General features: G+C 49.0%; 1 pseudogene; it reads right to left on the bottom strand.

The window, feature by feature from the left end:
* The window catches only part of LOC133051023 (ubiquitin-conjugating enzyme E2 N-like), a 49,783-nt pseudogene extending 27,631 nt beyond the window's left edge, over nucleotides 1-22,152 (bottom strand).
* Between the last annotated feature and the right edge of the window lie 397 nt (nucleotides 22,153-22,549).

Genomic DNA, 22,549 nt, shown 5'->3' with positions numbered 1-22,549 from the left:
ATCCTAAAGGAAATCAGTCCTGAATATTCTTTGGAAGGACTGATGCTGAAGCTGGAGCTCCAATACTTTGGCCACCTGATGGGAAGAACTGACTCATTGAAAAATACCCTGATGCTGGGAAAGATCGAAGTCAGGAGGAGAAGGGGAAGACAGAGGATGAGATGGTTGGATGGCATCACTGACTCAATGGACATGAGTTTGAGCAAGCTCCGGGAGATGGTGAAGGACAGGGAAGCGTGGTATGGTGCAGTCAGTGAGCTCGCAAGGAGTAGGACACAACTGAGCAACTGAACTGAAGTGAACTGCACTTCTTGATCCATGAGAAGCAGTCCACCCCCACCCCCAGTTAAGCCCCCAGGTGGGCGCCTACTCCCCGAGAGGGACTGACCACCAACAGCCTCCATGTGCCACCAAGCGTTGCAGGTCCTGGGTTGGGCGCCTGCCTCTTTACTGTCCTCTGTTCTCACAGCCCGCTTGCAAGGGTTGCATCTGAGGCCCATTTGACATATGAGGAAACGGGGGCTTGGAGAGGTTCCTGCCCTCGCCCCTGGAATCCTTCAGGTAGCCTCAGAGTTGGAGTCTGATTCCAAATGCTGCACACTCCACCCAACACTGTCACGCTAACCGTGACTAGTATTCAGGGTCACAGAACTGAGTGTGGGTCTGAATCCTGGCTATTTACTTGCTGGTTGTGCAAAATTATTCAGTGTATCTGAGCCTCATTTCCCTCCTCTGGAACTGGTGGTCATAGCAACACCTGCCTCACAGGGTCATGGTAAGAGGGGCACTCACTACTTGGTGACCCTGACTTCCTCTGGCTCTGTGGCAGTGCTGCTGGGCTAAGTGTATTTTATTTTTAAACTTACTTATTTATTTATTTGTCTGCTATGGGTCTTAGTTGCAGCACATAGGATCTCCATCATGGCATGAAGGCTTTCTAGTTGCGGCACACGGGTTTAGGTGCCCTGCAGTCTGTGGGATCTTAGTTGCCCAACTAGGGGTCAAACCTGGGTCCCCTGCATTGCAAGATGTATCTTTAACCACTGGATCACCAAGGAAGTCCCCCGAGTGCATTTTAAAGTGCCCTGCAAAGCTCCTAGCTGCTGCATTAGCTTCTTTAATGTCCTCTACCCAGGCGTAGAAACTGAGGGTTGGGAAGGATGAGGACCCCTCTGAACCTCGGTCTCTTCATCTCTAACATGGAGATAGGAATACTGGCTGCTTTACGTGGTTATTATTGGGTTAAATGAGATAAGGTATGGGCAGAACTCAGCTCAGTGTCCGACACACAGTAAGCACTTAAGTCATGGAGCAATTTGTTATAATTATTACAGAGCTCCATGCCGGCCATGGCGATCACCTGCTTCATCACTGCGGGGGATTCCAAGGGTAGGTGTGCACCTAATTCAGGCTGAGGCAGGCCCCCCCTCCACGGTCAGCCTCTGCGTGGCTTTGCTGAGACGAGCTCAAGGTGGTGAAGGCTGGCTGGGGGCCAGGTCAAGATCAAGTCCACCACAGCTCTCTCTGCCCCTTGGGAGCCAGCTATGACTCCCCAGACAGACCTTTAGTTCTGGGAGGCTGAAGACTGTCCAATCACATAAAGGCCTTCCTCACAGATGCTAGGGACAGATAAAGAACTAGCTCTGTCCAGACCCCACTGCTAGGGTACTCTTGATTTATGGAGAAATTCCGCTGACTGAGGCGTGACCTTGCCTCGTTCCCGGAAGGCGTCTGCTGGCTGCACCGGTAGCAGCACCCCTGGCTGTCAGGTCACCTTTCTGCAGGGCAGTCGGGAAGGGGAGGCAAGATACACACAGACACACAGACACACATCCATTCATATCCACTGTGAGCCAGGCTGTGGGTTCTTGCTCCCAGCATGGTGCTCAGCACACACTTTGGTGTTTAGGCTGTGTGCTCTGGGTGGGTGGGTGGACGGATGGGTAAAAAGACAGTTGAGCATATGTTCTGCAATTCACTAGTTCAGCCTCTGTCTGCTGACACATACTGAAGGCACGCTCTGCTCCAGGGGCCACCTGTGCTGGCATAGCAAGGCTGTCAGCATCTGCTCATGAAGACCCACCAGGCCAGGCAACGGGTGAACGGGCAGAGGGAGAAGGGGGCTCCAGCACCCCCACGTCCCCGGGGAAGCCTGTCTCCCCCTGATGACTACATCTCCTTGTTCTGGTCCCCAGTGCAGGGCCGGGACTCCAGTGAGACAAGGGAGGCCCACCCTGCACTTGCCACCTCGGAGTTGGCGCCTCTCTAGATGTTGTGCCCGGGTCCCCGTCTTGCCACCCCAGGGCCCAGATGCTCCTGCAGGCTTGGGAGACGGCGCTGGACCTCATCAACGATTCTCACTGATCCAGGGCCGTGAGGAGACGTGGTTGCACCCTAAAAATTTCCACTTGGGTGTCAAACAGCAGGCCCACCCAGGCCAGGAGAGGCAGATGGAGCCGGCGGGGGGCGGGGGGACGGCGATGCTCACGGCCCTGAAACTGGCACGTTGAGTGTGTGCCAGGGCTGGACCAGACCAGTGTAGGGTTCCCCTCACCATTTCATGGTGATGACAACTCCCCATTCCTGAGATTAAGAGACAGGTGCCCAGAGAGGACAAGTGACTTGCCTGGGAGCCTATAGCAGGTAAGAGCCAGGGTCCTAACCCTCTCCTCTGCTGTTTGCAAAATGTGGAATCAAGCACCAGGGTTACAGGCATGGCAGATGGCCAGAGGGTCCAGACCGGCTCTCTGAAGAGGAAGGACTGGGAAGAAGCCTTGCAAATGGTTTCCTCTGAATGGAAGGAGTGGAGGTGGTCGGTGCCCCAGCAGGCACCACACACCATCCCAGATCCTGCAGAGACAGACCTGAGGTGTGTGTTCTAGGAGATGAGGCCCAGGCTGGGGCAGCTCGTTGCTTGAGGCCACACTGAAGAGCCTGGGCCAGAAGCAGTGCTCTGTCCTCTGGAATCACAACAAACAAAACAAAACCAAAACAAAGAAAAACCCAAAGCAGTGTTTTAGTCCACCCAGTACTGCAGTTAAAAAAATACAGAATCAGCCACCCCAGTCCTACGGCCTTGTAGGCAAAACAAGTGGCCCTGGGATGTCCCCCTCCTCTTTGCACCCACCTGGCCCGTCCCCACCCTCTGCACCCAAGACCCAGGGGAACAAATGCTGGGGAAAACCCTAGGCCGTGACTTTCCTGAAGCTGAAAGTCAAGTTGCCAAAACAAACTTCTTTTGTCTCTCCTCATTTTTTTCCATGTTTAAATAATAATAAGCTGAAAATGAAGTCATTGTGCTCAGCTGTCGGCCTGCCAGCATCGCCTGCTGGAGTCCTGAGTGCGTCTGGTGGGGCCTCCCGCCCCAGCTCACTGGATCAGCGCCCCCACCCCACTCTGGCACTTCCATGATCCTCTCTCCCGTGTCTCAGCAAAACTTGTCCCCCGGGGTCTCACTCAGGGTCGGCTTCTCTGCTGAGAGAATGGGCCAACCCTCCTGAAGGCATTGCTGCCAGTGGGTGGTTCCCAACCTGTGAAACAGTTTGCCTTTGAGAGAGGCAGAATTTCCCAGTCTTAAGGTGTGGATGCTTCTTAAGCAGTAGAATTTGGGTAGCTGATGGGTAAGGAATTTTTTTTAATAGAGGAAGCCTCATATTATATCAGCCTCATATTATATTTAGCCTTAGATGGAGTTTCCTACCCATTTTGGGCTGCATTCCCAAGCAACCGGACTCTGGGGAGACCCAGGCCCAGCATGTCAGGGGCCACTACCGGCCTCACACAGTCCACGGGCTGCATGGACCCCACCTGTTTACCTCTTAACGGTTTCATGTAAGTGCCCTGGGGGAGGAGGAGGAGGACCAGGCCAGGCAGGCATCCTGACTCACCTTCCCTGGCTATGGAGAGAGCCCCTCGTTTGCAGGGCGAGCCTGGTCAGCTCCTACTGCCGTCTCTGCTCAGCAGTGACCTTCTGTAATCTCCAGGACTCTTACTTTTTCGTCCACCACTGCAGAGAGCCCAGGGAACCCAGTACCCAGCAGGTGCTCCGGGAGGGATCACAGAACTGAGAACCGAGGAGGGGAGACCCGAGCACCCTCTTCTGCAGTCTTCATCCGTGGCCATCAGTAGCCTGTTTCTTTGTTCTCAGGCCTCTTCCTTCCCACGTGGGCACTGATGCTCCTGGGCCGCTGGGAGAGTCTGAGCTGAGTGTGGGACATCCCACAGCCCTCTGGCCCTTGGACACTCAGGGAACTTCCCTGAGGGTCTACTCCCCATCAGCGCTGCTTACGGTTGCAGGGAGCATTCAAGAAAGTGACGTCTTTTTTTTTTGAAGGCTCCACATATAAGCGATGTAATACTGTTCTCAGTCTGGTTTGCTTCATTTAGTATGATAATTTCTGGGTCCCTCCATGTTGCTCTAAATGGCATTATTTCATTCTTTTTGTGGGTGAGTAATATTCCATTGTATATAGAAAGAGACCCACAGGCATAGAAAACAAATTTATAGTTACCGAAGAGGACAGGGGGTGGGGAAAGGCGAAATTAGGAGGTTGGGATTAACAGATGCACACTACTATTCATAAAACAGATAACCAACAGGCACATACTGTATAGCACAGGGAACTATACTCAATACTTTGTAATAACCTGTAAGGGAAAAGAATCTGGAGACGTGTATATATGTGTGTGTGTGTGTGTGTGTGTGTGTGTATGTGTGTGTGTGTGTGTGTGTGTGTGTGAAAGTGAAAGTCACTCAATCATGTCTGACTCTCTGCAACCCCATGAACTATACAGTCCATGGAATTCTTTAGTCCAGAATACTGGAGTGGGTAGCCTTTCCCTTCTCCAGGGGATCTTCCTGACCCAGGAATCGAACCGGAGTCTCCTGCATTGCAGGCGGATTTTTTACCAACTGAACTATGAGGGAAGCCATATGTGTGTGTGTGTGTGTGTGTGTGTGTGTGTATAAATGAATCGCTGAGCCGTGCCCCTGAAACTAACATGATCCTGTAAACAACTATACTTCAATAAAAAATAAATGAAGTGCTCAGAAGAGCTCCAATCTGTAGTAGGGATTTAATAAAGGAAGGTGATGCTCTGCATTTATTAAAAGGCAGCACCAGCTAAGAGTTCCTGAGCTTGCCCCACGTGCCAGGAACGGTGGCTAAGAACTTTCACACTCATCGCTGCCATCGCTCTGTGGGAGCTGCCTTTACTCTCCGCATTTTACAGAAGAGAAGACTGAGCTAAGCTGGACTCAAGTCTAGGATTAGCTTCTTTCACAAGCTGGAGATTATTCCATGAACTCTTTAACACCAGCCCTAGCTTGCTGGGCGGGGCTTCCCTGGTGGCTCAGACAGTAAAGAATCTGCTTGTAGTGCAGGAGATCTGGGTTCGATCCCTGGGTTGGGAAGATCCCCTGGAGGAGGGCATGGCAACCCACTGCAGTTTTCTTGCCTGAAGAATCCCCATTGATAGAGGGGCCTGGTAGGCTACAGTCCATGGGGTTGCAAAGAGTCAGACACGACTGAGTGACTAATCACAGCAACAGCTTGCTGGGCAGGACTGGAATGCAAATACTTCCCCCTCCCATCAGTATATGATGGGGAGGAAAGGGACGTTGTCCTTGGTCCCCAAAGCCTCAGCCCAGGATAACACAGGTGCACGAGCATGCACACACACATACACAGACACGCACATAGATACTCATGTGCACGTACACTTGGAGAGGCAAAGGCTTTCACAGGAGCAGGGGGCTCTGCCAGGCTCTCACAGGCAGATGCTGATGATAGTGGGGTGGACTGGGGAAGGCTGCTGTCCTTGTTTTCAGCTCATCTTTAGCTGGGAAGCAGGAGGAAGGTCCCGGATGGGCAGATGGAGTCAAAGAGGTGGACTGGGGTGTCCAGCTGCCTCGAGAGGGTGGAGACCCAGCTGGCCATGGGGCCTCAGGGGGCTGCTGAGCTCAGCAAACACCAGGCCCAGCCCAGACCTGCTTGGCAGGAAACTGCTGACCTTGGGTTGCTGGGACCAGATTCTCTGCTCTGACCTCTCTGGGAGCAGGGGGGCAAGTACACAGCTTAGGGGGTGAGTCTGGCTCAGGGCAGGGAGCCGGAAACACCATGGGGTGGCCTGGATGCACCCAGGGCTCTGACCCATGGATTCATCTGGAGGTGAATGTCACCCACCATCACTAATATCTTAGTCACGGAACCCAACCAGCCTTCCTTAGCAAGAGGAAAGTCCTGACACCCGGGCCAGGCTGTCCAACAGAACTTTCTACAATGACAGAAACCTTTTCCACCTGCTCTATCCTATAGGTAGCCAGGTGTGGCTTCCAAGCACCCGGAAATGGAGCTGATGCCACTAAGGAACTGAATTTTTATTTGATTAAATTAAGTTTAAATATAAATAGCCACAGAAGGTCTCAGCTTCCACACCGGATGGTCCAGCTGGGAGGGGGCAGGGCCCTGAGCTCTGGGACGGGACAGCTCCTTCCTCAGTGGCTGTGGCCCACTCCTGGCCACTTAAGTGCACCCACAAGGATCCCCCAAAGTAGCCATTGTAAGCACCCGGGCCAGCACCTGAGAGCAGGCTATCAAGGCTGAACCAACGTGTGGCTGCCTGCCTGCAGGCAAACCCAGGTGCTGGGGTTTTCAACCTCTCCAGTTCACCAAGGCACCAAGAGGACAGCTCTTGGGAAACCTTAAACCAATGGTCCCAGTGTCTTGGGCCTGGAAGTAGGATGCAGGGGCTAGCTAGGTACGTGTGTACAAACTTAGCATCAGACAAGGACTCCTTGGAACAAGGGGCCTCCGTTCATCCGAGGACTCTACTTTCATCTCATTGGAGATAACATTCCACCCAATTCTCAAAGCAAATCCTCCAGAAGTGAAAGAAAAATGTTAATGAACTTCCATTAAAATTCCTTCCATGGCTGGTCATTCTGGGCAGGCAGGCCCCTGACCTGCTTGAAGCTTGCAGGTCTGAAAGAGCTGGTTCCCACATGGAGCCCAGGAGAACCCAGCAGGCCTTGGGGCTGGAGTTGAAGATCTTGGTTCCAGGAGAGTATCCTGCATCCATGCCAGGGACTCGGGTCAAAGTCCTCCAGCATAGCCACATTGCTATCTCGCCTTCTTTCATGATGGAAAGACTTAGCATCTTTCCAGAGCCCACAAGGGACCAGCATGTTCCAGGTTTCTCAGACGACCTGCATGGCAGAGGAGGAGACTCAGGTACAAAGTGACGATGTAACTTGCCCAAGCCACAGAGTTGCCATGCTGGGGTCATGACTCACAAGAGGTTTTTAGCATGTCAGCTGCCTGGTCAACACAGCCTGGAGTTCCTCAAGGATAGCGCCATGACAACACTTGTCTAGACAGGACACAGTCTCAGAAACTAAGAAACTTTTGTTTTCTTTTTCGAGACACAATAGCACCTTCTTATCCAAATACTCACTGCCCCGCCTTTGGGCCTCTCCTCCGGGAGCAGGACAACACCGCCGCCCCCTGTGGCCTCTGTCACATTTGCACTCAGCCACTGCCCGGGTCTTCTCTGGGAATTAATTTCTGCATCCATCTATGTCATCACAACTTATTTGTGACAAACCAGTATTGTCCAGACTGACCCCGCCCTGGACTGGTGAGTTTATCGAATTACTTTTTGGTGCCGTGCCAACTGAGTGCTTTGAAGATGTTGCTTTAATTTTTGATATTTATTTATTTGACTGCCCCGGGTCTCAGTTGAGACAAGCAGGATCTTTCAGGTGTGGCCATAGAACTCTTAATTGTAGCATGTGGGATCTTAGTTACCCGACTAGTGAGTGAACCCAAGCCCCCTGCACTGGAAGCGCAGAGTCATCGCCACTGGACCACCAGGGAAGTCCTGAAGATGCTGTTTTAAAAAGGAACTACAGTTGGTGCTAATGGTAAAGAACCCTCCTGCCAATGCAGGAGATGTAAGAGACTCAGGTTCAATCCCTGGGTTGGGAAGATCCCCTGGAGGAGGGCATGGCAAACCACTTCAGTATTCATACCTGGAGAATCCCATGGACAGAGGAGGGTGGCTGGCTATAGTCCACAGGGCCGCAAAGAGTCGGATATGACCGAAGCATCTTAGCACACACGCCCAGAAACTCACTGTTGTAGGGATGTAGTCAGGACACTGTCCCCACAGGGATGTGGTCAGGACACTATTCTCTCGTCCCAAGAGATCAGGTTTATTGGGAACCACAAAAGACATTGGCTTTAGATCTCTATACTTAGGAAAGTCTGTGCATCTGACAGTCCACTTGTTTATAACTTACATAACACGAGCACCTTGAAGCTGACCATTTTCACTCTTTGCTTTGGCCACAAAGAAGCTCAGGATCACACTTATGGCCCTCTTCTAGCACTATGGTGCAAGCAAATGGGCTTTGTTTCAGTTTAAATTTTCATTTTCTCCTTTCGTCATTTTTTATTTTCTTACTTCACACTTTTAAAATATCAACAGAAATCCATTTTAAAGAGAGCAGGATAAAAATAAATAGCAAGCTATAATTGATTATCCATGTCATCTCCCAGACCAGGCTTTGGATGCTATTGGTCATTTCCAAAATTCAATTCCACTCAATCTGAAAATCTCAACCTGGAACAAGTGTTTTGCCTGCCAAGTGTTGAGTGTGAAGGAAAACACACTCTCGGGACTTTCCTGGAGGTCCAATGGTTAAGACTGAGCGCTTCTACAGCAGGGGGCACAGGTATGATCCCTAGCTGGGGAACTAGGATCCTGCATGCCGTGCAGCATGGCCAAGGGAGGAAAAAAAAAAAGAAAACACACTCTTGGTCATAGGATTTCTTCTGTTTTTTCTGACACATCACATTCTCAGTTTACAGTTGAATCTGGCATGCAGGGTGAATTGGGCAGTGGAAAGAGCCAGGATACTGGACTTACACTCTTCATTCTGAGGCCAGTCACCTGTGACGTGGGGGGAAATTGCTTCACTTCTCTGAGCTCTGTACCACTGAATTAAGGATGCAAACATGATCCCAAACCCTGTATAAACAAGTTCTGCAGGATTTCTATAAATTACCACTGATGATAAGGGATGACTAGAAGGAGATACAAACTAAAGGATGGCTTACCCATGGTCAATTCATGCCTTGACCTTGGATTCTGGTTGGACCACAGGTCACAGTTATGCCTCTGGGGTCAGGATCCTAGTGATGTAACCAAATTTAAACCAACAGTGGGTCATGGAATTTTGGAGTTCTGCTTCATCCTGAAGGACCAGGATGATTTGCTCCACCCTGGTAAGCATCCTGCACTTACCAGAGTGGTCACAACCCTAAACAGACTTGCAGGGCCGGCCAGTGGGTGCTCAACCCCCTGCATGGCCCTGAAGTTACCAAGAGGTTGAACTTGTGGCTCTCCGTTGTGGTTAGAAAGCTAAAATCTACCACACGAGAAAATTTCTAACCAGGTTCCTGCTTTCTGACAATCAGAGGTTGATTACGTAACCCACTTTCCCCTGGGTTGCCAGGAAGCTCAGAACTAAATACGAACTTCAACTATGGCAATTTCATAGGTCACTTGTTCAGTCGCGCAGTCACGTCCAACTCTTTGTGGCCCCGTGGACTGCGGCACGCCAGGCTTCCCTCTTCTTCACACTCTCAGAGTCATATATTATTGGTATCTGGGTTTGATATTTCCATTTCTTTCTCCCACAGCTCTGACTTCATATCCTTATTTATATTTTCCTGGTTTTGATTTATTTTTTCTAACCTAAAATTTTTAAAGTTAATTTTATTTTATTTTTTTAATTAATTTTATTGAAGTCTAGTCAATGTATAATGTGTTAATTTCTGCTATACAGGAAAGTTGTTTGGTTTTATATATATATATATATATATATATATATATATATATATATATATATTCCTCTTACTATTCTTTTCCATTCTGGTTTATCACAGTGTGCTGAATATGTGGCGTCTTGTACCAAGGCCACAGGTGTGAGGCCTTGCACGAAGGCCACAGACAGTGAAGCCCAGAACCAAGGTTGCCTCGGGAACTGACTGAGCCCCTTCATAACCATTGCCAGAAGTCCCCTGATCCTTACTGGTCAGTTTCCTGACCCCATATTAGGTGAAAATACCCACCCTGGTACTCACCCTCTATCAGCCTAGCTAATCATCTAGTACTGTCCTTGCAGCAGGAATTTCTTTTTTGTCTTGAAACTATAAAAATTGGCTACTAAAAAAAAGTAATAAATGTTGAGAAGAACTAAAAAAAATAAAATAAAAATCGGCTATTAACTCGAGAGGAGTCCGCCCTCTCTGGTCTGTGAGGAAGTCAGCCCCGTGTCTTGGCAGTGCCCCTCACTACCTCGGCCCTTTGCTCTCAATAAATTCTCTCCTCTAAAATGCTCTGGGTCTGGAAATTCTTTTCCAACCTGCGCTCAGACTGCCTTGACAGAATGTAGTCCCATGTGTCTAAATTCATGTTTTTAAAATTTTTAAAATTTTTTCCTAGTTTCAAGTCACTCTACTCACCCAGGTGTCTATTAAGAAAAGAAAAATCTATGGAGAAAGAAATGGTAATCCACTCCAGCATTCTTGCCTGGAAAATTCCACGGACAGAGGAGCCTGTCGGGCTGCAGTCCACGGGGTCACAAAGAGTCAGACACGACTGAGCAACTGAGCGTGTCAGCGCATGCTGTGATCTAAGTGGCTGTTTCCTTTTGTGTTCCTACCAGAGGAGTTTGAGACTTCCAGTCCTTCCATCTTCTTGACAATATGCTTAGTCTTTTTAAACTTTTGACATTTTTAACAAATGAGTAGCATTTAAAAAAAAATCTATAATAACTTAAGATTCTTGAACTTTTTCCAGAATATAATTTGATCTTAACTTTTCCAGGCCAAATCTTTACATATCTTTCTTTTTTGTTTAATCTATTTTTTAATTGAAGTGTAATTGAGTTGCAATGTTGTCATATGTTGAGATTACACAAATATATTCTACTTGAAAAAATAGAATCAGTATGAAAAAAATCACCTCTGGTCCTCGTTGATGGCCAGGCCTAATCCCACTCTCCTACCTGGGGGCAACCCCTGCCCTGACACATACAAGTGTCTGCGAAAGCATGTTGCAGTATAGTTGTGGGTAATGGTGTATTTTCACACATGGTGTGACTCTGTGACTTGCTTTTTCATCTAACAATAGTTTGTTTTGGAGCCCTGTTCTGGTCAAGTTAGAGGAACAACCTCATTATTGGTAATGCGTCATGTAGTTTCATTGTGTGGTGATATCACAGTTTACTAGGCCTGTCCCCAGCTGTGGCATTTAGGTTGTGTCTCTTGTTTTTGCTCTTTTAAAGAAGGCTGTAGTAACCAAGTTTGTATATGCGTCTCTGTATGTGTGTACAAGTTTTCTTATGGGTACACACCAAGAAATGGAATAATCAGGTCACGGTATACAAGATTTAAAATTTGAAATTCGTGTTGTCAAATTGCCTTTCGACATGGTTACACCTGTTTATACAACCCACATCAGGCATTCAATATCCACTTTCATATCCTCTCCATTCTGAGGTGCTCGAACTTTCTAATTTCTGCCCAGCTCACGCAAGAGAAGCAGTATTGCGTTGGGGTATTCATTTACATTTCCCTGATTGTTAGTGAGGCCAACTTTTTTGTCCAATGTTTACTGACCATGTGGATTTTATATTTTGCTAATTGATATTCACATTCTTTTTCCATTTCTATTGGGTTCTTGGTCTTCTATTACTGTTGTTGATTTGTAGGAGTTCTTCACATGTTCCAGATATTTATATATATATATATTTATATATATTTAAGTATATATTATATAACATACATTTTTTGTACATAAATAAATATTTATTTATATAAATATATTATTGTAAATATATATGTATATATTTATATATACAAACTATTTCCTCTTAGTCTTTTTTATTTTTTCACACAGTTATTAAACTTTGGTTATGGTGATTTTTTTGGCACATAGAAATTTCATATTTTCTTGAGGTATAATTGAGACAATATTATATTAACTTCAGGTTTATAACATGATGGATCAATATTTGTAAATACTGCAAAATGATAGCCACAATAAGTCCAGTTAACTCAATGTTTTGTGACAACCCATAGGGGAAAAGAATCTGGAAAAGTATATATATCAGATTCACTTTGCTGAATACCTGAAATTAACACAACACTGTAAATCAGCTGTAATTCAATTAAGAAAACTAAGTCCAGTTAACATGCATCACCACACATAGTTACAATTCTTTTCTTGAGATGAGAATTTTTAAGGTCCGTCCTCCTGGGTACTCTCAGATATTTCAAGCATTGGACAGTGTTTTAACTGTAGTCACCATGTGGTTGGTAGAGTGTATCCCCGCGTTAGTCTTATTTTAGGAAATTTGTACCTCCTGATTCCATTCATGCAGAGATTTCCATTCTGATTCAGGGCAGCGTGTCCATCTTTTCTTTGTGAGTTTTGCTTGCTATATTTTCTTGGCCAAAGCCTTCCCTCCTACAAGAACACAAACACAGGCTCCAGTGTTTTCTTCTATGGATTTAGAAGCTTCATTTTCCTTATTTCTCTCTTTTGTGTATCTGATTTAATTTTGTGGATGGTGGGAGGTTGGAATGTAGTTATTTTTTAATATGAGTAGCTGACTGCCCCAGCACGATCACTCACCAGTCCCCTGGGAGCTGAGGGCCCATGTGGGTATGACCGTGCTCATGGAAGGGTATGGACTTGTTCCCTGATGTGGGCTTGTTCCTGCTCTGTGTTGAGTTCCATTGACTTCTGTGCCCTCTCTACTAATCCTCAGGCCCTGACTTTCTATACTTGATGGTATTCTTTGTTTTTTTTAATTCACTAATTTTTCAGACATATTTTTATTGGAAAGGTTGTATAATAAATATAAATCTAGTATAAATATTGAGAGGTAGTGAAATAAATGTAAATAATGAAGAATAAACAAAGAAATAAAGAATGGTAGGTAGTGTAGGATAAGTTAAATCACCAATTTTTTCAGTAGATTTCATGAAAGTTCAGAAGAGGGTGAGATCACCAGGAGTTGACCAAGTTGGGAAAACCTCTGTAAAGGTGGAGGAATTTGATGTGGGCAGGATTCAGGCTAATATATGCATTCTCAGGATTTGTTAATCATTGGGTTTCCCTGATAATTCAGTTGGTAAAGAATTCACCTGCAGTGCAGGGGATCCTGGTTCAATTCCTAGGTTGGGAAGATCTGCTGGAGAAGGGATAGGCAACCCACTCCAGTATTCTGGGGCTTTCTTTGTGTCTCAGCTGGTAAAGAATCTGCCTGCAATGCGGGACACCTGGGTTCGATCCCTGGGTTGGGAAGATCCCCTGGAGAAGGGAAAGGCTACCCACTCCAGTATTCTGGCCTGGAGAATTCCATGGACTGTACAGTGCACAGTGTCGCAAAGAGTTGGACAGGACTAAGCGACTTTCACAGCAATACTTTGCTGAGGAAACGTCCCACATACAACTCACCATTTCAAGCTTTTTAAAGTGTATCATTCAGCGGCTTTTAGTCCATCCTCAATGTGGTGTGGCCTTCATCACTCTCTGACTCCAGAACATTTTCATCACTCTAAAAAGACATCTCCTACTTATTAAGCAGTCATTCCCAATCCCTCTCCCACTCCAGCCCCTGGCAAACAAGCATCCACTTTCTGTCTCCACAGATTTGCATATTCTAGGTATTTCCTATAAATGTGATTACACGGTAGTTGGCCTTTTTGTCTGGATTCTTTCGTTAGCACCATATTTTCGAGGTTCATCATGTTGTAGCATGTATCAGTACTCCAATCCTATAAAAGGTATTCCATCACATGGACAGACCACATTCTGTCCATCAGTTGATGGACATTTGTGTTGCTTCCATTTTTTAGCTATTATGAATAATGCTGCTGTGAGTATTCATGTACCTGCTTTGAGAGCATGCTATCATTTCTCTTGGGCATGTACAGACAAGTGGAATTTCTGGATCACATTGTACTTGCAGGTTTAACTTTGGAGGAACCACCAAACTTTTTTTCCCACAGCAGCCATATCATTTTACTTTCCCACCAACATTTTACATAACCCACATGGTTCCAATTTCTTCCCTTCCTCACTAACATCCTCACTTGTCATGATTCACCTTTAAGAGTCAATCTAGTGGATGTGAAGTGTTATCTCGCTATCATTTTGATTTGCATTTCCCTAATGGCAAATGCCGTGGAGCAATTTTTCATGTTCTTACTCGCCATTTTTATATATTCTTTGGAGAAATATCCACTCAAATGTTTTGCCTATTTTTGTTTGGGTTGTCTTTTTACTATTGAATTATAAGCATTCTTTATATATGTTGGACACAGAAACCTTATTAAATATATGATAAGGAGGCACATAGACTTTGTTCTGCCATCAGAGGAGCCAGTGGAGACTATGCAAGCAGAAGAAAGCCATATGCAGATTTGCAATTTGCAAAGGTCACTCAAGGTCAGAAAAGAGGGGAGGGAGCCAGCCTGGAGACCATGTGGGTGCAAAGGGCGGTCTCGGGCCAGGTAAGAGAGGACGGCTGGATAGACGTGGTTCTATATGCTTCCTTCAGTACTGGTTTCTGTCTGGATTTTCCTCTTAATACTATAGTGGTTCAGAGTCATTTCTAAGAATGGAAAATACCAACTAGTAAGAAGGTCATGAGGGACAGCCGCAGCTGAGGAAAGATTGTTCACAGCTTGTGGCCTGTGAATGTGCACACCAACATGCATGCACGCATACATACACACACACACAATATCCTACATGCTGATACGGACTCAGTCTAATTCTTTCAGCAAAGTCCAGATTACTGGACTTTTTGATTTCGAACTTCTTGCAATGACAGTTCAGAATAGGGGTAACTGACAAAAATGAATCAGAGCTAAAAAGAAAAACAGTCATCTTAATCTGATAAGGGATAGACAACCAACAAAGACCTACAGGGGACTGTATTCGGTATATCATAATAACCTAAAAGGGAAAAGTATCTGAAAAAGAATAACTGAATCACTTTGCTGGTCACCTGAAACTAACACCATACTTCAATAAAATGGATTACGTTAAAAAATTAAATCTGACAAGTGTGCTTGCTCACAGGTGCATGAGAGGTTCAAAGGCCCACGGTGTACCAATCTCATCAGCAGGGAGCTTGGGGAGGGAGCTCTGAAACATGCCCTTCCTCCTGCTGACCAGCAAGGACCACCAGATGAGGACTCTGAACACAACCAAGTGGGCAACCTCACTTTGGTTTCCAGGCCCCCAGGCCAAGCCAACCAGGGGCTTCCCTGGCGGCTCAGATGGTAAAGAGACTGCCTGCAGTGTGGGAGACCTGGGTTCGATCCCTGGGTTAGGAAGATCCCCTGGAGGAGGGAATGGTGACCTATTTCAGTATTCTTGCCTGGAGAATCCCCATGGACAGAGGAGCCTGGTGGGCTACAGTCCAAGGGGTCGCAAAGGGTCCGACATGACTGAGTGACTAAGTACAGCATAGCACAGGCCAAGTTAAAGGCTGCCCTGGGCTGCTTTCCAGAAAAGCAGGACCCCACTTGTGTGGTCACCTTCAGAGATCCAACCCGGCCCAATGACCAGGAGCTGTGTTAGAATTCTATAGATGTGCATTCAAGTGAGTCAGGGAAGAATTGTCCTGACAATGTAAAAATGGCAGGGAACTAACCCAGACAGAAATGAGTGATCTTCAAAAGACACTTCAACCCTGTGACTTGCTCCCAGGAGGAAGACACTGAGATTTTTAAAAAATTTTGAGGTTGGGGGATTTTTTTTTTTAAATAGTTTCATTGAGGTGTGATTGACATACAACAGTCAAACCGTACAATTAAAATTGTAACTTATGAACACATTCATGGGGCTATTATCATGTTCAGGGTTAGGAACATGCCCATCATCTGCCATCGTTTGCTTGTGACCTGCTGTTTGTAATCTCTTCCCTCCCAGGCCCCATCCCCTAGAGATCAGCTTTCTCTCCCTGTAGCTTGGTTTGTACTTTCTAGAATTGAGAATGAACGGAATCATCAGTTAGACTGTGCTCTTTGTGGCCTGTCTTCTTCGTGGGGTGTATCTGAGATGCACGCCTGCTGTAATTTCTCCCAGTGAATCTGACCATCACTCTCTTTTCACAAACCCACACAAGCTGGGTGAGCTGTAAATGTCACCCAGCCCTGAAGTGGTCTAGCAGGATGTGATCCGGGCTCTGTCTGACCCCCAAAGCCATCTCTTTCTTTCTATTACTTCCCTGCCTCTAAGCACTGCCCTCGAGTGAGCCTGATTTCTGCAGGGTAAGTGCTGCCCACCACTCTGGGTCCATCCCCTGCACCCCCACTTCCTGCTCTGCCCCTTCAGATTCTCTGCACCTTCTGTGGGGAGAATGGACACCTTGCTGCCTGAGTCTAGAGTCACCCCCACCTCTGGGAAGGGGGGACACCCCCGTACATCCTCGAAGTCTGTGCACAGCCCCAGGGCAGGGGTTGCTCACTGTGTTACACCCCGGCGCCTAATGGATTCGCACACGGAATGGTCACCAGTAGATTTATGTTGGACTTTCTCTTTGTTTTGTGTCCTCCATGGGGCAACTTTTCTGGGAGAGGGGGTCCCCTCGCTGAGGTCCAAGGCTCTTCCGAAGAAGAGGGTAGTCTCAGGTTCTCAACTTGCATGTGCCCTCGGGGACCAGGCCTGGGCTTCACAAGCCTGACCAGGCCCAACCCTCACTGCCTCGAGGTCATCAGCCTTGGCCAGCTGGTGTGACCCCGCGTCCAGCAGCACCTCATCCTCTGGGAGGCCCGGAGACCACCCTGGTCAGGCCCTGGCAGCGCTCAGGCCTCTAGACCAGCCTCGGCTCAGTATCTGGAGGTGCCGCAAGCTCGCCGCATCTGCAGAGGGTGTGGCAGACACGGGATCTGGGGTCCCTTGAGCCTTGGGTGGAGCCCTGGCTGTGCCGTTACCACTGGAAGACCCTGGACAACTCTCTGCTCACAGCCACACGTTCACTCGCTCATTCGCTCATTCATTCACACAAGCCTCTGCGCCAGGCCCGCTTACAGCCGAGTAAGACCCAGGCCAGGGATGCGGGGCACAGTTGTGCAGGTTGCATTCAGAGCCAGGACCCCAAGCTTCACCCCGTGGTCGCATGGGGCTGCTTCCTCCTGGAGGAAGGATTCTTTGTGATGGCCCTGACCCCTTCCCTGACCTCGGGGAGTCCATGGTCAGGGGCAGCAGGGGCGAGTGATGTCAAAGTATCAATACAGCAATACGGCACAACTAGGGCTGTGCAAAGAGGAATGTTGATTTGCTGGGAGTTGCCCCAGAAGTCTGAGCCTATTGGGGTGGGGGGGGCACTTCCTGGAGGAGGTGGCATTGCCACAGAGGCAAGATAATGTGGGAATAAGAGGAGAGCGAACATAATGAGGGGAAATCCCAAGCATAGGCCTGGGGTCGTGTGTGCGCCCAGTGGGTGGAGACTGTGAACACTGCAGTGACAGTGTTGGGGGGGGGGGTCGTGGCGGGACCCAGAGGCAGGGGCCCTGTTCCACCCTGAGGGCAAGGCGGAGCCCTGGGGGACGGTAACAGGGGGTGCAGCTCTGAGCCGCGGCTCCCTCATCGGTAGAGCGGGCCTGCAGCTGCTGCGTCTGCAGGTTGTGTGCCGGACCTGGCACCTGGGAGGTCCTCAGAAAGGATCTTGTGCAGCGAGGACAAGGGTGCGGCCCCACACCCTCTGGCCCTGGGGCCCCCCGTGCTGGGGTCAGGTGATGAAACCAGATCCCGGCCCAGAGAGCCAGGCGGCGTGCCTCTCAGCCACCCTCCCCAGATGTGGCTTGGGCTCTGACGTCTGGCTCACCTCCCCAGCACCTGGCCCTGAAGCAGGGCCAGCACCGGTCAGGACCAGGGCAAGCAGCGTGAAGCAGGGCTGGGCCTTCTGGGACGGGCACCCACTCGTTGGAGAGGAAAGAAAGAGCCGGAGGTGTCTGTCCAGCTGCCCCTCCTCTCCCAGGGCTGGGGCCAAGCAGCCGCAGGGACCCCCGGCCTCTCTGCCCTCACCTGGCTCAATGCCCCCAGTGTCTCCTGTCACAGCCACGTGGTTTAGCAAAATTATATTTTAAGCATTTTCATATCGACTGTTTTTCTGATTATACAATAGAACATGCTCATTTTAGAAACCTTGGAAAATATTGATAAGAAAAATAATGAGTCTATCATACAGAGACAAACACGTTAAATTAACGGTGTTGTTCATTCTTGACACTTTCACACATGTGTGGATAGACAAACACAGACACACACACACAGCTGGGATTGCAATGCTTACACAGTTCTACGTCTTGCTTTCTCACTGATTGCTTTATCATGAATGTTTTCATCAGTCATTAAAGATAGTTTATTGGAACTTCCCTGGTGGTTTAGTGGTTAAGACTCCATGCTTCCAATGCAAGGGACTCAGATGTAATCCCTGGTCAGGGAACCAAGGTCCCACATGCTGTGTGGCATGGCCAAAAAAAAAAAAAGAAGGCTCAAAATCATGTCCATGTTTTATTACAGAAAACTTCAAATGTACCTAAAGTTGGAAAAAATCGCATAAGGAGCCCAGTATCTGCCATCAGCTACGACATTCATTGACAATCTGTTTTATCTATTCTGCTTCCCCCCCAACTGTTTTGGTTTTTGTTGGACTATTTTAAAGTCAACCGCAGATAGCCTGTCTTTTCACCCATAAATATCCAAAAGCATCGTAAAGGCTTTGGAAGTAGCCTTGTGCTATATCTAAAGAGTCCCTCGCCTGAGTGTTGAGAGAGCTGAGTACTAACCCTTGATTCAGGTCTTCACTGTTGTATGAACGTACCCTGGACTCATTTTCTCTGTGAGATGAAGACCATAGTGTCTGCTTTTCCCCATGGGGGCGTGGGGGTGACGTGGGGTCATGAGATTCAGCAGGATTCCAAACTCCCCAGAGTTCTGCCACCATAATCTGCCATGTGCCAGGCATGCTGCTCATCCACTTAATCTTCACAACAATCCAAGAAGGTTGTACTAGTATCCTCATTTTACAAAGAAGAAATAGATTCAGAGAGGTTAAGTGACTTGCCCAAAGTCACACAGTATTCAAATTCAGATCTGTTGATTTTTTCTGCTGCACCATCTGGTAATAGGTCCAGATAGGATTAACCTCTGAGACAGCTAACTTTCGGTGTCTCTAGCAGAAATGGTAACAGGTTTGGTCTTAGGAGATTCAGCCAGGCTGGGGTCAAGAAGAGGCATGAAATCAGACCAAGACTAGTCAGATATTATTCAGAAGTATGGAGGTGGGTCAGCTAGGGGCTGGCTAAAACAGAGGACCTTCTGTGGATTAACTGCAGAGAGGCTCTGACGGGACGGAGGGCAGGGCTAAGATGCCAGCGAGGGCCGGAGGTGCCAGGACCACCAACAGGAGCCACGGCCACGTAGGACCCCAGCTTCTGCCCGGACCTGGGCTGGCAGGGAGGAGCCGGGGGAGTCTACAGCTGTCTCTCTGTCGTTGCCCCACATGGTCCCATGGGCACCTCTGTAGGCAAACCTGCCTGAAGGCCAAGGGCATGGGAAGAGTGACTGCCAGCCCCTGATGGTCAGCCTGCTCTGCTGCTCAGAGCAAAGGGCCAGGGAGAAAGTGTGATCTCAGGCGGCCTCAGCCTGCAGCAGCTTGAAGCCGGTTTTGCTTCCTGTCCAGAGATTGAAGTCAGGTCACGGCAGTGAGAGCCCTGAATCCTAGCCCTTAGACCACCAGGAACAGTGGCCACTGACAAGGCCCTGGCCCATCACCTCTGTAGAAATGAATTTCCACATAGACAGAAAGCAGTGACACAAGTCAAGTGTTTATTAGGAGGAAAATGGTACATGTGGATAGACACACACGGGCGGACTCAGAAAATTGCGCGCTTGTGGTGGTTTGCATCACTCACGTGGGGCGCTTTTTCCAGGTTTCCTCTGGCCAGTCGTTTTGCTTTGCCTGGTTCTAAGCCTATGTTTTTCCAGTGGTCATGTATGGATGTGAGAGTTGGACTATAAAGAAAGCTGAGCGCCAAAGAATTGATGCTTTGGAACTGTGGTGTTGGAGAAGACTCTTGAGAGTCCCTTCGGCTGCAAGGAGATCCAACCAGTCCATCCTAAAGGAAATCAGTCCTGGGTGTTGGTTGGAAGGACTGATGCTGAAGCTGAAACTCCAATACTTTGGCCACCTGATGCGAACAGTTGACTTATTAGAAAAGACCCTGATGCTGGGAGGGATTGGGGGCAGGAGGAGAAGGGGCTGACAGAGGATGAGATGGCTGGATGGCATCACCGACTCGATGGGCATGAGTTTGAGTAAACTCTGGGAGCTAGTGATGGACAGGGAGGCCTGGCGTGCTGTGATTCATGGGGTCGCAAACAGTCGGACACTACTGAGTGACTGAACTGAACTGAAGCCCATATTTGGTTTATCTCAGGATTCTCCCCTGTGTGAGCATCTCTTAGCCAAGATGGATTCTAGAGAAGAGTCCTATGGGTAGGTTAACATCACTTATTAATGGGTGGCAAACCCTCCCTTTTGGACCTCTAAGAAAACTTTCTGAGCATGTGTAGTCTGGAAGGACCTAGGGAGTGATGAATACATGGTCTTTCATCTTTTATCTGGGCAGGGCTCAGCTCCTCTCTTGCTCCTGCTCTTATCTTCATCTAGGAGGATCTGTCCACAGGGGACAGACTCTAGCTGCTCACCCTGGGGCCCATCTATCTCCCGCCTCAGGTGGGGAGGGGGCCTGCCTGGGGGCAAAAAGAGAAAACCAGTCCAGGAAGCTGCGAGCCGGCTGGCAGAGACAGGTCCCACAATTAGAGACCCCAGGACCTAGCTTCCTCCACCAGTAAACCAACAGCAGCTCTGAGACCCTGGATCTTGTAGTCAGAAACCCCAGGACCTGTCTCTGCCAGCCAGTTCACAGCTTCCTGGCTTTCAGAGCCAAATGTTTGGGGCTTTTCTCCCTGACACAGGGCCCCTGGGATGGGAGCCGGTTGTGAGACTCAGATCCCTCGCTCTGCCTTTGTAATTAAGCTCCCATTTGTGGGCCACCCGCCTGGGGTGACTGCCCTGCCTCTCTGCGCTGCTCCCATGTCGCTGGGTTGCTTCTTTATATCTTGAGTTGTAGGAGACCTTTCCTGCTAGTCTGCAGATCTTTCTCATCCATTGCTCCATAAGCAGCTATAATTTTGTGTTCCTGCACGTCCTTGGACCATCCTCACTACCACAGCCTCCATTGTGCAGAGCTGAGAAATGACTCGTTCCATTTCACAGGAAGTGGTCCAGAGCTGGGTCTTCTGCTGCCAATGCCCCGGGGTCCCTGGACAGTGTGCGTGAAGCATCCACTGTGTCCTGGATACCACGTTTGCCCCCAGGGGGAGGGAGAGATGTAACCCTCAGCCCCCATCCTCTGCAATCCTCCAGCCTGGAAGGCATGACCGTGAGGAGACACACACAGGTGACAGGGATGTGTGGTTGGAGGCTGGGGGCCATGGTGCTGACCTGAGCTCTGGACTGATGCGTGGCTTTAGCCTGGCCATGCAGAGTGGTGGGGGTGGGGGTGGGCTCTCATCCCAGGCTGTGCAAAGGCCATGGGGCTCGGGGACATGGCCCCGGGGTCAGTGACACAGGCTGGGGGCAGGCAGTGCAGAGGTTGAAGGGTGTGTCTCTCTGTGTCTTAGTGGAAAAAAAGGGCAGTCGTTAGTTCCACGTTCTAGGCGTGGTTGGAGGTCAGCACAGCATCCTCTCCACCTTAGCCTGAATTCCCAGGCTGGTCTGGTGTCTCTGTTGTGCGTTCTGCCTGGGCCTCAGGCCAGCTTCCATCCTGGTTCTCCTCTATCCTCAAGGGAACACTGCCAGGGCACCAGGGATGTGAATGGACAGAGCGCCTCCCAGCCCCAGCCTCCCCCCCCCCCCCCCTTCGCCCCCGGAAGCTACTAGAAGACTCCAGAGGTCACAGCAGGAGGGAGGCATTCCCTAGAGGCTTAAACATCTTCTGGGTCTTCACACCTCTGGGCAGGGCGCCTACCTGGCCGACCTGACCTCATGGCCCCCAAACAGGGGTTTGCACCCAGCCTCTGACTTGACCACCCCATCCAGACTGGGACAGCTCTGATGAGACTGATGAAAGCGGCTTGTTGGGAGAGATGTGGCCCCCATGGGCACCTTGCCAAGGCCCTCCAGAGGCGCCCACTAGCTTAGAGAGGGTTACTACCCCTACCCCCTGCCAGGGGCCTCCTCTGCAGAAATCAGCGCTATGGTCAAGGCTGAGGAGGGGAGGCTTCTGGACTGCCGACGAGACCCAGCAGAACCCCAGAGGGAGGAGGACCACACGATGGTCCAGCCCACCTAGCAGGGCCCCATCCCTTCTTGGCTGTTGTAGCCCTGGGTGGAAAAGGCCGGGCTTCTTCCTACACACACACACACACACACACACACACACAC

This window comes from Dama dama, chromosome 33 (genome assembly GCF_033118175.1).
Source record: "Dama dama isolate Ldn47 chromosome 33, ASM3311817v1, whole genome shotgun sequence".
Classification (NCBI taxonomy): domain Eukaryota; kingdom Metazoa; phylum Chordata; class Mammalia; order Artiodactyla; family Cervidae; genus Dama; species Dama dama.
This window is presented reverse-complemented; position numbering and strand designations above follow the sequence as displayed.